The sequence below is a fragment of the Triticum aestivum genome, chromosome 5B, assembly GCF_018294505.1.
Source record: "Triticum aestivum cultivar Chinese Spring chromosome 5B, IWGSC CS RefSeq v2.1, whole genome shotgun sequence".
Lineage (NCBI taxonomy): Eukaryota > Viridiplantae > Streptophyta > Magnoliopsida > Poales > Poaceae > Triticum > Triticum aestivum.
The window spans coordinates 119,535,389-119,548,826 of NC_057807.1; positions in this window are offsets into that span (position 1 = coordinate 119,535,389).

Below are 13,438 nucleotides of genomic sequence, written 5' to 3' on the forward strand. Positions count from 1 at the left end.
CATGTGGCTTAGTGCGGAGCCTCTCAACGTCTAGATTAGACGGCTATTATGACTGATTTACTTCATCTAACGGCTACGTCAATTTTGATGATGTGGCTCAAGGCGAGGATAGAGAATTCCTAGTAGTGGGGGCTAGCTATTACTAGTAGATAAGTCTTTGTAGAGATTCCACTAGGTGAACTACATACGGAACAAAATGAATGAATCTACACTTAAAATGCATCTATATACATCCGCATGTGGTTCATGGTGAAATCTCTACAAAGACTTATATTTAGGAACGGAGGAAGTACTAGTATAGTACTAGTACGTACTGTAATTTACCAGCGAGATAAATTTGTACAATGCTATGAAGCTTCCAACTCCCGTTACATGTATCTTGCCTCCAAGGTTTCCCATTGCAACATTTCATCAAATACAAAGGAGACTAACATGCATGCTATTGCATCTCAATGATTGACAGATCATAGCAAATATGTACTCCCTCCGTTCCAAAATAAGTGTCTTAACTTTGTGCAAACTTTAGTACAAAGTTGTACTACTACTAAAGTTGACACTTATTTTGGAACAGAGGCAGCTAAAGAACAAAACGATCCATGCAGCCCCTAGCCCTTGAACCATGAACCCTGTCGGATTTAGGGCTCCGACAGACCCTTGAGGTTCGAACACTGGGGTGCGTGCGGAGGTTTTGCCTTCTACCTACCTGTTCCTCACTGAATCGCTAAGATCTAAACTACCAGAAGCACAACGCAAGAGACACAGGGTTTATACTGGTTCAGGCCACCATTGTGGTGTAATACCCTACTCCAATGTGTGGCGTGGTGGATTGCCTCTTGGGCTGATGATGAACAATACAAGGAAGAACAGCCTCACGAGGGTCTGTTCTTGTGGTGGCATTGTCCCTTTGGAGGGGTTGATTCTAGATGCCTATCTCATCTCCAGATTCCTATCCAGATGCCTCAACCCTATGGGTGGCTAGTCCTATTTATAGGCAAAGGCCCTAGGCCTCTTCCCAAATTGTCAGGACCCCAACTCAATGCCACATCGATCTAGCATGTAACACCTCATATCACTTTGCGGCCTCATGCACGGTATCCCCACGGGTGTCGCCTTACCTTTGCCCGAGACCATTTGCGTCTTTTGGCACACGTATATGATAGTGTCGCTAGCATCCATATGATAAGGAGCCCGGGCTGACATGGCTAGTCGTGAACCCAAAGTGGCACTAACTTACAGGGACAGGCATACATGACCCAACAACGAACGTGTCGGTCATCAGCGAGTGAATCCAGGCTGTAGCATTGGGCTAGCAGGACTCCGGTGAATCGGGCTGTAGCGGGCTAACAGGACTCCGGAATTCATCGCGTGACATTTCCCTGAGGGGACAGACACAAGAACGAAGAAGGACACATGCCGGCCAGCCTAAGTGTTCCGGAGCAGTAGCAAGCTACCATGGCTCAGTGGAAACACTAGGAGACATTTCCCGGTAAGAGAGGCTACTAAGGATAAACAACTAGATAGTCAGATCCCACACATACCAAGCATTTCAATAACATACACACAATATGCTCGATATGTGCAAACACAACATGGCATCACAACATGACTCTACAACTCAAGTATTTTATTCAATAGGCTCCGAGGAGCGAGATATTACAATCATGGGTCTCATGACCCAACACTCAGAGCATACAAGTCAAAGCACATGCGAAAGCTTAACATGTTTGAGTACAGACATCTACAAATGAAAAAGGCTGAGAAGCCTGACTATCTACCAGATCCTGCCGAGGGCACAAGATCGTAGCTGAGGTAACAAGCTAAACGTCGAAGTCCACGCGGAACTACTAGCGAGACTGAAGTCTCTCTGCAAAAACATAAATTAAGCAACATAAGTACAAATGTACCCAGCAAGACTTACATCAGAACTAACTACATATGCATCAGTATCAACAAAGGGGGTAGTGGGGTTTAACTGTAGCAAGCCAGCTTTGACTCGGTGGCTATCCTGAACTACGACTGCAATGTAACTCTTTTGAGGTGGCGCACACGAGTCCACATATTCACCATATCAATACACCACTATGGATCCGCTCCCGTCTCCCTACGAGAATGCCATCCATAGCACTCACGTTTATCTTGCGCATTTTAGAGTATCCACTTCAAGTTATCTATGAACTGTACAGGCAACCCAGTAGTCCTTTTCCGCGGACACGGCTATTCGAATAGATCATATTAACCCTGCAGGGGTGTACTTCTTCACTCACGCTCTCACCACTTACCGCCGTTTACAAGACATGTACTCAGCAACCTTCAAGCGGAAGCCCAGCGAGGGTGTCGGCCACAACCTGACTAACCACACAAGTCTCTCGTCCAGGTTTATCGCCTATTCGGGTTCCATCCGCAAGGAGATCCGGCCGGGGTGTCGCTCACGGCCCCAAACGATGTGAGCAGGGTTCCCAAGCCCACCATCCGGGTGCCACTTGGTACACCGTGCCACTATGCCTAGTCTGTCCCAAGCCCACCTGTACCGGGTGCCACTTGGTAGACTACTAACACTACCTACAAACACCAGAAACTAGTTGCAACTCCTGGACAGAGATCGAGTTGATTAATAAGTCGAGAGAGCTTGGAGCGCCCTGAGCCCAATGTGTGGTAGTAACTGATCATGGATCACAAACACAGAACTCAGTTCCTGAGGACGGCTGCAATGAGACAACCCACCATGTACTCCTACATGGCCTCTCACCGCTACCTTTACCAAATCGTGTTCACACACTTAGCTCTCAACTGTAGGACATGTTTACACACCTCCGATTCATCCCCGATGAATCAGACCTGACTCAACTCTAAGCAGTAGCAGGCATGACAAACAAGCATGAATGAGTAGGCACATCAGGGCTCAAACAACTCCTACTCATGCTAGTGGGTTTCATCTATTTACTGTGGCAATGACAGGTCATGCAGAGGAAAGGGGTTCAACTACCGCAGCATGTAACAGTTGAATCGTTGTTGTCCTAATGCAGTAAAATAGAGCAGGAGCGAGAACGTGGGATTGTATTGGAATGAACAAGGGGGTTTTGCTTGCCTGGAACTTCTGAAGATAGTATAGTTCTTCATCGGTGTCATCGATCTCATCATCGGAACATCGTCTACTGAGAGGGGACAAATACCAACAAACATGGAAGAAACACAATCAATGCAATGCACAATATGATGCATGATCATGACATGTCAATATGATGTGGTTTGAGCTAATGCAACTAGCAGCAAGTTAAATAGAGTTGGTTTGAATCCTAGGTTGAAATTCAAACTCCATATGTGATTTCTTAAATGTCATTTAATTGAATTATCCTAAACAGCAGTCATAAGTTGTTCTAACATGCATGAAAATGGTACAGATGGATATATTGAATTTTTCTGATCATTTTTCATATATAAATTATTTTACTTGGAGTTACGGTTGATTTTATATGAATTTTAGAAGTTTTGACTATTTTCTGAAATTTCCTGGATTTATTTTAAATCCAGAAAATTGTTAATTGCGTCAGCATGACGTCGGGGTGACGTCAGCAGGTCAACTGGGTCGGCCAGGTCAAACCTGACCTGTGGGACCCACGTGTCTGCAGTTAGTTAACTAACTAAACCGAGTTAGTTAGTGTTAGGTTAAGCACTAATCTAGGTTAATTAGCGCTAAACTAACCTAAGTGATAACTAACAAGGGTGGCCCACACGTCAGTGACCCAGGGGGTCAAACTGGGCCCACCCAGTCAACGGTCAGCGGTCAAATCCATCGGCGTCGAGTCGCCGGCGAGGCCAGTGACGGCGGAGGCATTCGGAATTCCTCCTCCGGCGACCAAATGGCCGGTGGAGGGCATCTACGTGACGCTGGAGATCCCGCACGTCGAATGGTGCAGTCAGTTAAGCCAGGGGCAGCTTATATCGACGGCGGCGAGCTCAAAGGCGGCGGCCGGAGTTCGGCCAATGGCGGGTTAGGCGATGCAGGGCACTAGGGGAGGCGCTGGTGTGTGCTACGTGCCCCTGGGAGTGCCCTGAGCACGGTGACGCGCTCCATTGCGGCTCTAGGTGACGGTGGCCACGGCGGCGACATGGCTGGCAGCGAGGAGCAATTGGCTCCGATGGCCATGGTGGCTAGAAGGCGCGGACGAGCACGGGGAGAGAGGGGAAAGAGGCAGGGGCTCACGGCGAATCCGATAGAGGCAACAGCGAGGCCGGGGAGGGACTGGAGCTCGCGAATCCCCGAAGAGTTTGCCGGCGGCCAGAGGTTGAAGACGAAGCCGTGGACGATGCTGCAGGGCTTCCGGCGGGGCGCGGCTCGGTGGAGAGGAAGGGGGCGTCACGGCGGAGCTCCTAGGCATGTCGGAGAGGTGAGGGGCAGACGGTGGCCGCGGTGGTGGCGAACGGCAGCGACGAACCCGTTCGGGTAGGATGGGGAACGGCGAGGGAGAGAGCAGGGGGGAGAATGAGGTGTCCACGGGGTCAGAGCGGCGACGTGGAGATCACCCAGGTGTCCAGGGGCGCGGGCGGCAAGCAGGTGGCGCCGTGACGAGCTCGCGCTCGTCGGCGTCACCTCTGTGCCTGCCTGGCGAGGACGAAGCAGCTGGCTGGCATGGGCCAGCAAGTGCTAGGCCTGCCAGGTGGGCTGCGGCCAGGTAAGTGGCCCAGGTAAAATCCCTCTCTCTCTTTTATTCATCGTTTCTGTTTTCTATTATTTCTGTATCTGTTGGGCTTTATTAAAAATATCTAGGCACTTCCAAAAATCACCAAACTGCACCTGGTCCTTAGTTGGAATATTTCCAGCATGGAACATTTTAGTTTGGGATTATTTGAGCATTTGAAATATTTTATATAATTTAAATGCCCAAATTCAAATAGTTAGAGATTTAATCCAGTGACCTTAGAGTGACCTAGAAATCTGTGCATCACTTTTGACAGTTGTTTAGGACCAAGGCAAAGGTGATGAACATTTTAGAAGGGCATTTCAGGTTCATTGAAAATATTTTTAGTAAACCCTAATTGGATTCAGAGGGTTTTGGGGGTTCTGTCTTCCCCATTTCAAATTTCATAAAATTTAAACATGATGCATGGATGCTAAAGCAAAAACAAGCAAGGGCTAAACTGGGGATGTGACAACTCACCCCCACTAAACAAGAATCTCGACCCGAGATTCTAGCGTAGAGTAAGACAAAGGGGAAATGCAACCTAACACAATCTTCACGATCCAGGTTGCCCTTCACAAGAACATTGATTCAATCACCATCTTTATCTTGTCGTCTTGCTCTAAGAACTCCAGCCAACATGACAATGAGAGGAGAAGGAGACTCTAGAAGGATCGATCTTCTCGAAGATCGAACAACTTAGGATCAACTCGCGGAATGAGGCATAGCAACACTACTCGAGCTGAGACACAAAACACACATCTAGAGGGATGGAGTGGAACAGATGACAAGGGCTCACTAGGTAGACAACAATTTCACACCTAAGAGGGTGGTGAACGGTTGTCAACGTAGCGAGGAGTTGAGTTGCCATGATACCACAACGAGACACCTTAGGGATGGTGACTCGTAGATATATCTCCTTAGGTGGCAAAAAGAATTACCTTTGATTCAGAGATCATTGAAACTCTTTATACCAGCCTAAGGCAATTCTCGAGCGATCGTTTGGTTTCGGTAGAATGGCATACCCGAATTAAAATGGATGATGTGGATTACCTTGTTGAAAACAACACAAGGGATGATTTTAGTAACCGAGGAGAATCTCAACAGTAGAGAGTGAGTCCACTGTTTGAAAAGTTATAGCATAACCGAGGAAGCTGAGAGCAAACCCAGTTAGTGCCGATGATAACACCTAGCGCTTGTGCGTGCTCTCAAGAACTTGAGCATTTCCCTATTCATCAAGGTTTTACCAACATCCATGTCCAGGATCTTGGCAACACAACATACTACCATGATGGATAGTGATGGACGATGCAGATGCATAGGAAGATAACAGCTTCTCAGATTTCACCTTAGCGGGGCCAAGGAAATAAAATCTGGATGATCGACCGAGAGACATTTAGCATTCCGCTTCTAATGTTCTCCTTGATGTGCTAGCGTAATTCATAGATAATTATGGTTTGATATCTAGAACATCAAGTAAAAGGTCGGACTTCGGGAACACAAAAATCCATAAGGAACAACTAGGGAGTAGATCCTCGAAATCCTTATGGGGAGGTGGCCAACTTCCTCAAACAAGATACTACAATAATAGGTCTTCCGGCTGGGTGTGTTGGCCACGACATCCACTTTACCGGTTATCGAGGGACCAATATTATAGTTCTTGGGGAAACGTTCCAACCATCATATCTGCCTGAGATTCAGATCTGGTTGGTGTCAGGATATTCCAGACTCATCAAGTCTAGGAAGAAAAATGAAAGTTTGCAACACAAATCGACGAGATGACGTTGCGAGATTCTCGGGAAATGAACTACGATAGCAAGCTCCAAAACTTGAGCTGGTTCTGCTACAAACATGTGAGCACGTTGTCCCAGACAAGCATGACCACGTAGTAGTCTTATAATAAAACACTACCGAGTTCAGGTGGGGAACCATCATTGAGGATATCGAAGTCCTTGTATAAGCCCGGGTTAGCTTTTATGAAGGAATTCCTTTTCCTGGAACAAATCAGTTAGTGGCTTGGTGTGCTAGGCAATTCATATGGAATGAAGATGATCAGTCTAACAAACCACGGAATACTTCGCACGTGCATAACTGACTTGGGATGATTCCAGAGGAGGCAAAACTAACTTTCTCGAATTCATGGCGGCAACTTGCACCAATTGCACATGAATTAGAGGAAGTCACTTCTTTCATCCAAGCATATCCTTCATGAATGGAACACGAAGATAATGCTTACACAAGTTTCCAACACTAGCCTGATGTTCATCATGAATTATGGAGGAGATAAAATGCTACTGATGGGCTCAACAACAATTCATCTAGGTTTCCATATAAGTGGAATACCACAATTATGTGAACAAGGTGATAGCATTGGTCAGAACCAAAGAATATAATGGTGTAAGCTCGAGGAAACAACCAGGAGTAAGATAACATTACGAGTATTGTTGGTTCTGATTTGATTGACGATAGCCCACACTCAAATCAAAGTTTTGATAAGACAATAGGTCCAACAACTGATCACAGGGACCAATCGATGAACATATCATCTTTCTTCAACATACCTACAAGATATCCCTTAAAATGAACTAAGTCGGACAAGATTTTATCTTCCAACTCTCCAAGTTGTTGTCCAGCTTAACCAACTAGCTCAGGGGTATCCAGCAGAGATTCTTGGAGAAAGGGTGGTTCATAGAGAAACCATCTTGATCACGAACTCAACATAGCGGTCAGGTGACGACCTGGTGATACTTCCGAGAAGATATTCGGAAAATCACGAACCACCGATATGTTACCAAGCTCGAGAACAATCTTGCTTTTCAGGGCAAGACGATATGATCAAAGAGCGAGGGATTTGGAATAATCCTAACTCATCAATCGAAGAGTGCACCAGGAAAATGGACTAGGTAGCACGATCAACCTTAGGGTGATGATTCAATAACCAACACGCTAAGAATGAAATTATTGTCCTTTATCTACCAAGCAACAAGGTTGCTAGGAGTATTGATTTCACACATCACGATTCACGTGTCGGCATTCCGGTTCAACAACACGGGGACCAAGAAATGAATAATGATGGCGAGAAGTATCACTGCACCAAGAATTCATAAGATGATGTGTAATTCCTATGACTTTCTTGACATAAAGAGGGTAATACTTCAGGGTAGAACAGAACAAAAACTGGATTAGTATTTTGGTCTGCGGAGTATGACTACTTTGACCCAATCCTAGATATGGATGAGGTACTAGAGTTCATTTCTCCTAGTCATTCTGGGATAGAATGGCTTGACGGACCACAAGAGTGATAGGCATCGATGAGCACGAGTGCACAACTACTCTTGACTATCAACTGATAGACGAGGGTCAGAATACAACTAAAGAGGGACAACTCAAAGGTACATATGACTTTCTGAGTTGTGGATGCATAGGTTAGTATGTCGAGTCAAATTCAACATATTTCTTCCGGATAACCCATGCAGAAGGGTAGAACTGGCAGAGTCACGATATAGAATGGAGAACTCATCAAGAGCACTCTGGTTGTGATCTTTCGGTTCAACGAGGAACTTCTGCCATAAATAGTTCATGGTGTTGGAAGAAGGAAATACCACGGACCTCGAGGACTATCGCAAAGGTTACTAATATTTTAAAGGAACTAGCAAGTGCTAACAACACGAGGTAAGTAGGATGAATATCGGGTTCAAAACCCAGGAGTATAATACCTACCAACTAAATGGCATCACGGGATGCTTTCGAGAATGATGGTCAAAATCATCACACTGGAACACAGAACATGGCTAGATTACTTGATGATCCCCTAAGACACCTAGGGTCATAATAATAATTCTAACATAAATGTCGAGGCAATAGAGTACCTCAACTCAACAATTAGTGTGATTAACTTGGCCTAAAGGAACATCGAAACCAGAGGGAAAGGATTTTGCAAATGCATCAGATTATTTAGAAACTTGGGATGACTCGGACAGCATAACGGCTGTAAATGCTCAAAAGATTGGAGACATGCTACAAAAATGGTGCATAGACACTCAGAAGCACAACATCAAGGTTTCGGGATCAACGATTATCATACGGAAGTAGTAGGAACTGAATAGAGGCTTAAATCCATTAATCCTATAAGTCTACGGATTAGTAACATGTGATCCTGAAAGAAAGAAGAGAAATCCTAATTCCTTAACCCCGTAGGAAGGATAAGATGACTCGGATCAGAAGGGCATAAGATATAAGGAGTAAAAAGAGCCTTACGTTCCAACCCACAATCAATTCCCTTATATAACTAAAGAATTTCTAGACTCAACTTCGACCAGTTTGGCTTGGTAATCCGACAGGCAGTCAAGCTCTAATACCAAAGCTGTCAGGACGCCGACTCAATGCCACATCGATCTAGCATGTAACACCTCATATCACTTTGCGGCCTCACGCACGGTATCCCCACGAGTGTCGCCTTACCTTTGCCCGGGACCGTTTGCGTCTTTTGGCACACGTATATGATAGTGTCGCTAGCATCCATATGATAAGGAGCCCGGGCTGACATGGCTAGTCGTGAACCCAAAGTGGCACTAACTTACAGGGACATGCATACATGACCCAACAACGAACTTGTCGGTCATCAGCGAGTGAATCCAGGCTGTAGCACTGGGCTAGCAGGACTCTGGTGAACCGGGCTGTAGCGGGCTAACAGGACTCCGGAATTCATCCCGTGACATTTCCCCGAGGGGACAGACACAAGAACGAAGAAGGACACATGCCGGCCAGCCTAAGTGTTCCGGAGCAGTAGCAAGCTACCATGGCTCAGTGGAAACACTAGGAGACATTTCCCGGTAAGAGAGGCTACTAAGGATAAACAACTAGATAGTCAGATCCCACACATACCAAGCATTTCAATAACATACACACAATATGCTCGATATGTGCAAACACAACATGGCATCACAACATGACTCTACAACTCAAGTATTTTATTCAATAGGCTCCAAGGAGCGAGATATTACAATCATGGGTCTCATGACCCAACACTCAGAGCATACAAGTCAAAGCACATGCGGAAGCTTAACATGTCTGAGTACAGACATCTACAAATGAAAAAGGCTGAGAAGCCTGACTATCTACCAGATCCTGCCGAGGGCACAAGATCGTAGCTGAGGTAACAAGCTAAACGTCGAAGTCCACGCGGAACTACTAGCGAGACTGAAGTCTCTCTGCAAAAACATAAATTAAGCAACGTGAGTACAAATGTACCCAGCAAGACTTACATCAGAACTAACTACATATGCATCAGTATCAACAAAGGGGGTAGTGGGGTTTAACTGCAGCAAGCCAGCTTTGACTCGGTGGCTATCCTGAACTACGACTGCAATGTAACTCTTTTGAGGTGGCGCACACAAGTCCACATATTCACCATATCAATACACCACTATGGATCCGCTCCCGTCTCCCTATGAGAACGCCATCCATAGCACTCATGCTTATCTTGCGTATTTTAGAGTATCCACTTCAAGTTATCTATGAACTGTACAGGCAACCTAGTAGTCCTTTTCCGTGGACACGGCTATTCGAATAGATCATACTAACCCTGCAGGGGTGTACTTCTTCACACACGCTCTCACCACTTACCGCCGTTTACACGACATGTACTCGGCAACCTTCAAGCAGAACCCAGCGAGGGTGTCGGCCACGACCTGACTAACCACACAAGTCTCTCGTCCAGGTTTATCGCCTATTCGGGTTCCATCCGCAAGGAGATCCGGCCGGGGTGTCGCTCACGGCCCCAAACGATGTGAGAAGGGTTCCCAAGCCCACCATCTGGGTGCCACTTGGTACACCGTGCCACTATGCCTAGTCTGTCCAAAGCCCACCTGTACCGGGTGCCACTTGGTAGACTACTAACACTACCTACAAACACCAGGAACTAGTTGCAACTCCTGGACAGAGATCGAGTTGATTAATAAGTCGAGAGAGCTTGGAGCGCCCGGAGCCCAATGTGTGGTAGTAACTGATCATGGATCACAAACACAGAACTCAGTTCCTGAGGACGGCTGCAATGAGACAACCCACCATGTACTCATACATGGCCTCTCACCTCTACCTTTACCAAATCGTGTTCACACACTTAGCTCTCAACAGTAGGACATGTTTACACACATCCGATTCATCACCGATGAATCAGACCTGACTCAACTCTAAGCAGTAGCAGGCATGACAAACAAGCATGAATGAGTAGGCACATCAGGGCTCAAACAACTCCTACTCATGCTAGTGGGTTTCATCTATTTACTGTGGCAATGACAGGTCATGCAGAGGAAAGGGGTTCAACTACCGCAGCATGTAACAGTTGAATCATTGTTGTCCTAATGCAGTAAAATAGAGCAGGAGCGAGAAAGTGGGATTGTATCGGAATGAACAAGGGGGTTTTGCTTGCCTGGCACTTCTGAAGATAGTATAGTTCTTCATCTGTGTCATCGATCTCATCATCGGAACATCGTCTACTAAGTGGGGACAAATACCGACAAACATGGAAGAAACACAATCAATGCAATGCACAATATGATGCATGATCATGACATGTCAATATGTTGTGGTTTGAGCTAATGCAACTAGCAGCAAGTTAAATAGAGTTGGTTTGAATCCTAGGTTCAAATTCAAACTCCATATGTGATTTCTTAAATGCCATTTAATTGAATTGTCCTAAACAGTAGTCATAAGTTGTTCTAACATGCATGAAAATGGTACAGATGGATAGATTGAATTTTTCTGATCATTTTTCATATATAAATTATTTTATTTGGAGTTACGGTTGATTTTATATGAATTTTAGAAGTTTTGACTATTTTCTGAAATTTCCTGGATTTATTTTAAATCTAGAAAATTGTTAATTGCGTCAGCATGACGTCAGGGTGACGTCAGCAGGTCAACTGGGTCGGCCAGGTCAAACCTGACCTGTGGGACCCACGTGTCTGCGGTTAGTTAACTAACTAAACAGAGTTAGTTAGTGTTAGGTTAAGAACTAATCTAGGTTAATTAGCGCTAAACTAACCTAAGTGATAACTAACAAGGGTGGCCCACACGTTAGTGACCCAGGGGGTCAAACTGGGCCCACCCAGTCAACGGTCAGCGGTCAAATCCACTGGCGTCGAGTCGCCGGCGAGGCCAGAGATGGCGGAGGCATTCGGAATTCCTCCTCCGGCGACCAAATGGCCGGCGGAGGGCATCTACGTGACGCTGGAGATCCCGCGCGTTGAATGGTGCAGTCAGTTAAGCCGGGGGCATCTTATATCGACGGCGGCAAGCTCAAAGGCGGCGGCCGGAGTTCGGCCAACGGCGGGTTAGGCGATTCAGGGCACTAGGGGAGGTGCTGGTGTGTGCTACGTGCCCCTGGGAGTGCCCTGAGCATGGTGACGCGCTCCGTTGCGGCTCTAGGTGACGGTGGCCACGGCGGCGACATGGCCGGCGGCGAGGAGCAATCGGCTACGATGGCCATGGTGGCTAGAAGGCGCGGACGAGCACGGGGAGAGAGGGGAAGGAGGCAGGGGCTCACGGCGAATCCGGTAGAGGCAACGGCGAGGCCGGGGAGGGACTGGAGCTCGCGAATCCCCGAAGCGTTCGCCGGCGGCCAGAGGTTGAAGACGAAGCCGTGGACGACGCTGCAGGGCTTCCGACAGGGCGCGGCTCGGTGGAGAGGAAGGGGGCGCCACGGCGGAGCTCCTAGGCATGTCGGAGAGGCGAGGGGGAGACGGTGGCCGCGGTGGTGGTGAACGGCGGCGACGAACCCGTTCGGGTAGGATGGGGAGCGACGAGCGAGAGAGCAGGGGGGAGAATGAGGTGTCCACGGGGTCGGAGCAGTAAAATCCCTCTCTCTCTTTTATTCATCATTTCTGTTTTCTATTTTTTCTGTATCTGTTGGGCTTTATTAAAAATATCTAGGCACTTCCAAAAATCACCAAACTGCACCTGGTCCTTAGTTGGAATATTTCCAGCATGGAACATTTTAGTTTGGGATTATTTGAGCATTTGAAATATTTTATATAATTTAAATGCCCAAATTCAAATAGTTAGAGATTTAATCCAGTGACCTTAGAGTGACCTAGAAATCTGTGCATCACTTTTGACAGTGGTTTAGGACCAAGGCAAAGGTGATGAACATTTTAGAAGGGCATTTCAGGTTCATTGAAAATATTTTTAGTAAACCCTAATTGGATTCAGAGGGTTCTGGGGGTTCTGTCTTCCCCATTTCAAATTTCATAAAATTTAAACATGATGCATGGATGCTAAAGCAAAAACAAGCAAGTCCTGAACTGGGGATGTGACACAAATATTGAGCGGGAAGGGCGCCAACAATTGGCCATTTTGAAGGGGAACATCTAGTACACTTATCCTGACTAAAGTTGGTCCTCGCCTGTCAAAGGCTCTGGTGGTGACGCCGACTTGGGCTCCACGGTGACCTCCATCCTGCCATTGGACTGGTCTTGGTCTTGTTGCACCGAAATGGATGCCTTTGCTTGATGCTCTCGCCTGCGCTTGCTCCTCTTGCACCAAAGAGGAAAGAAGGACACTGCGCGGGCTGGCGCCCGGCTGGTGCCCTTGGTCGTCATGGCTTGCGTCATGGGCACCTCGCGAGGTACCCCGCCTTGAACTCTCCGCCTCCTCCTGAGCCAGCCTGACGAGGCCGTGAATGAGGAAGCTCCTTGTCGTCCACCCCGCGAGGCTTGGCCCCTCACGAGGGTCTTGAGCTTGTGTTGATGAAGATGGGCCGT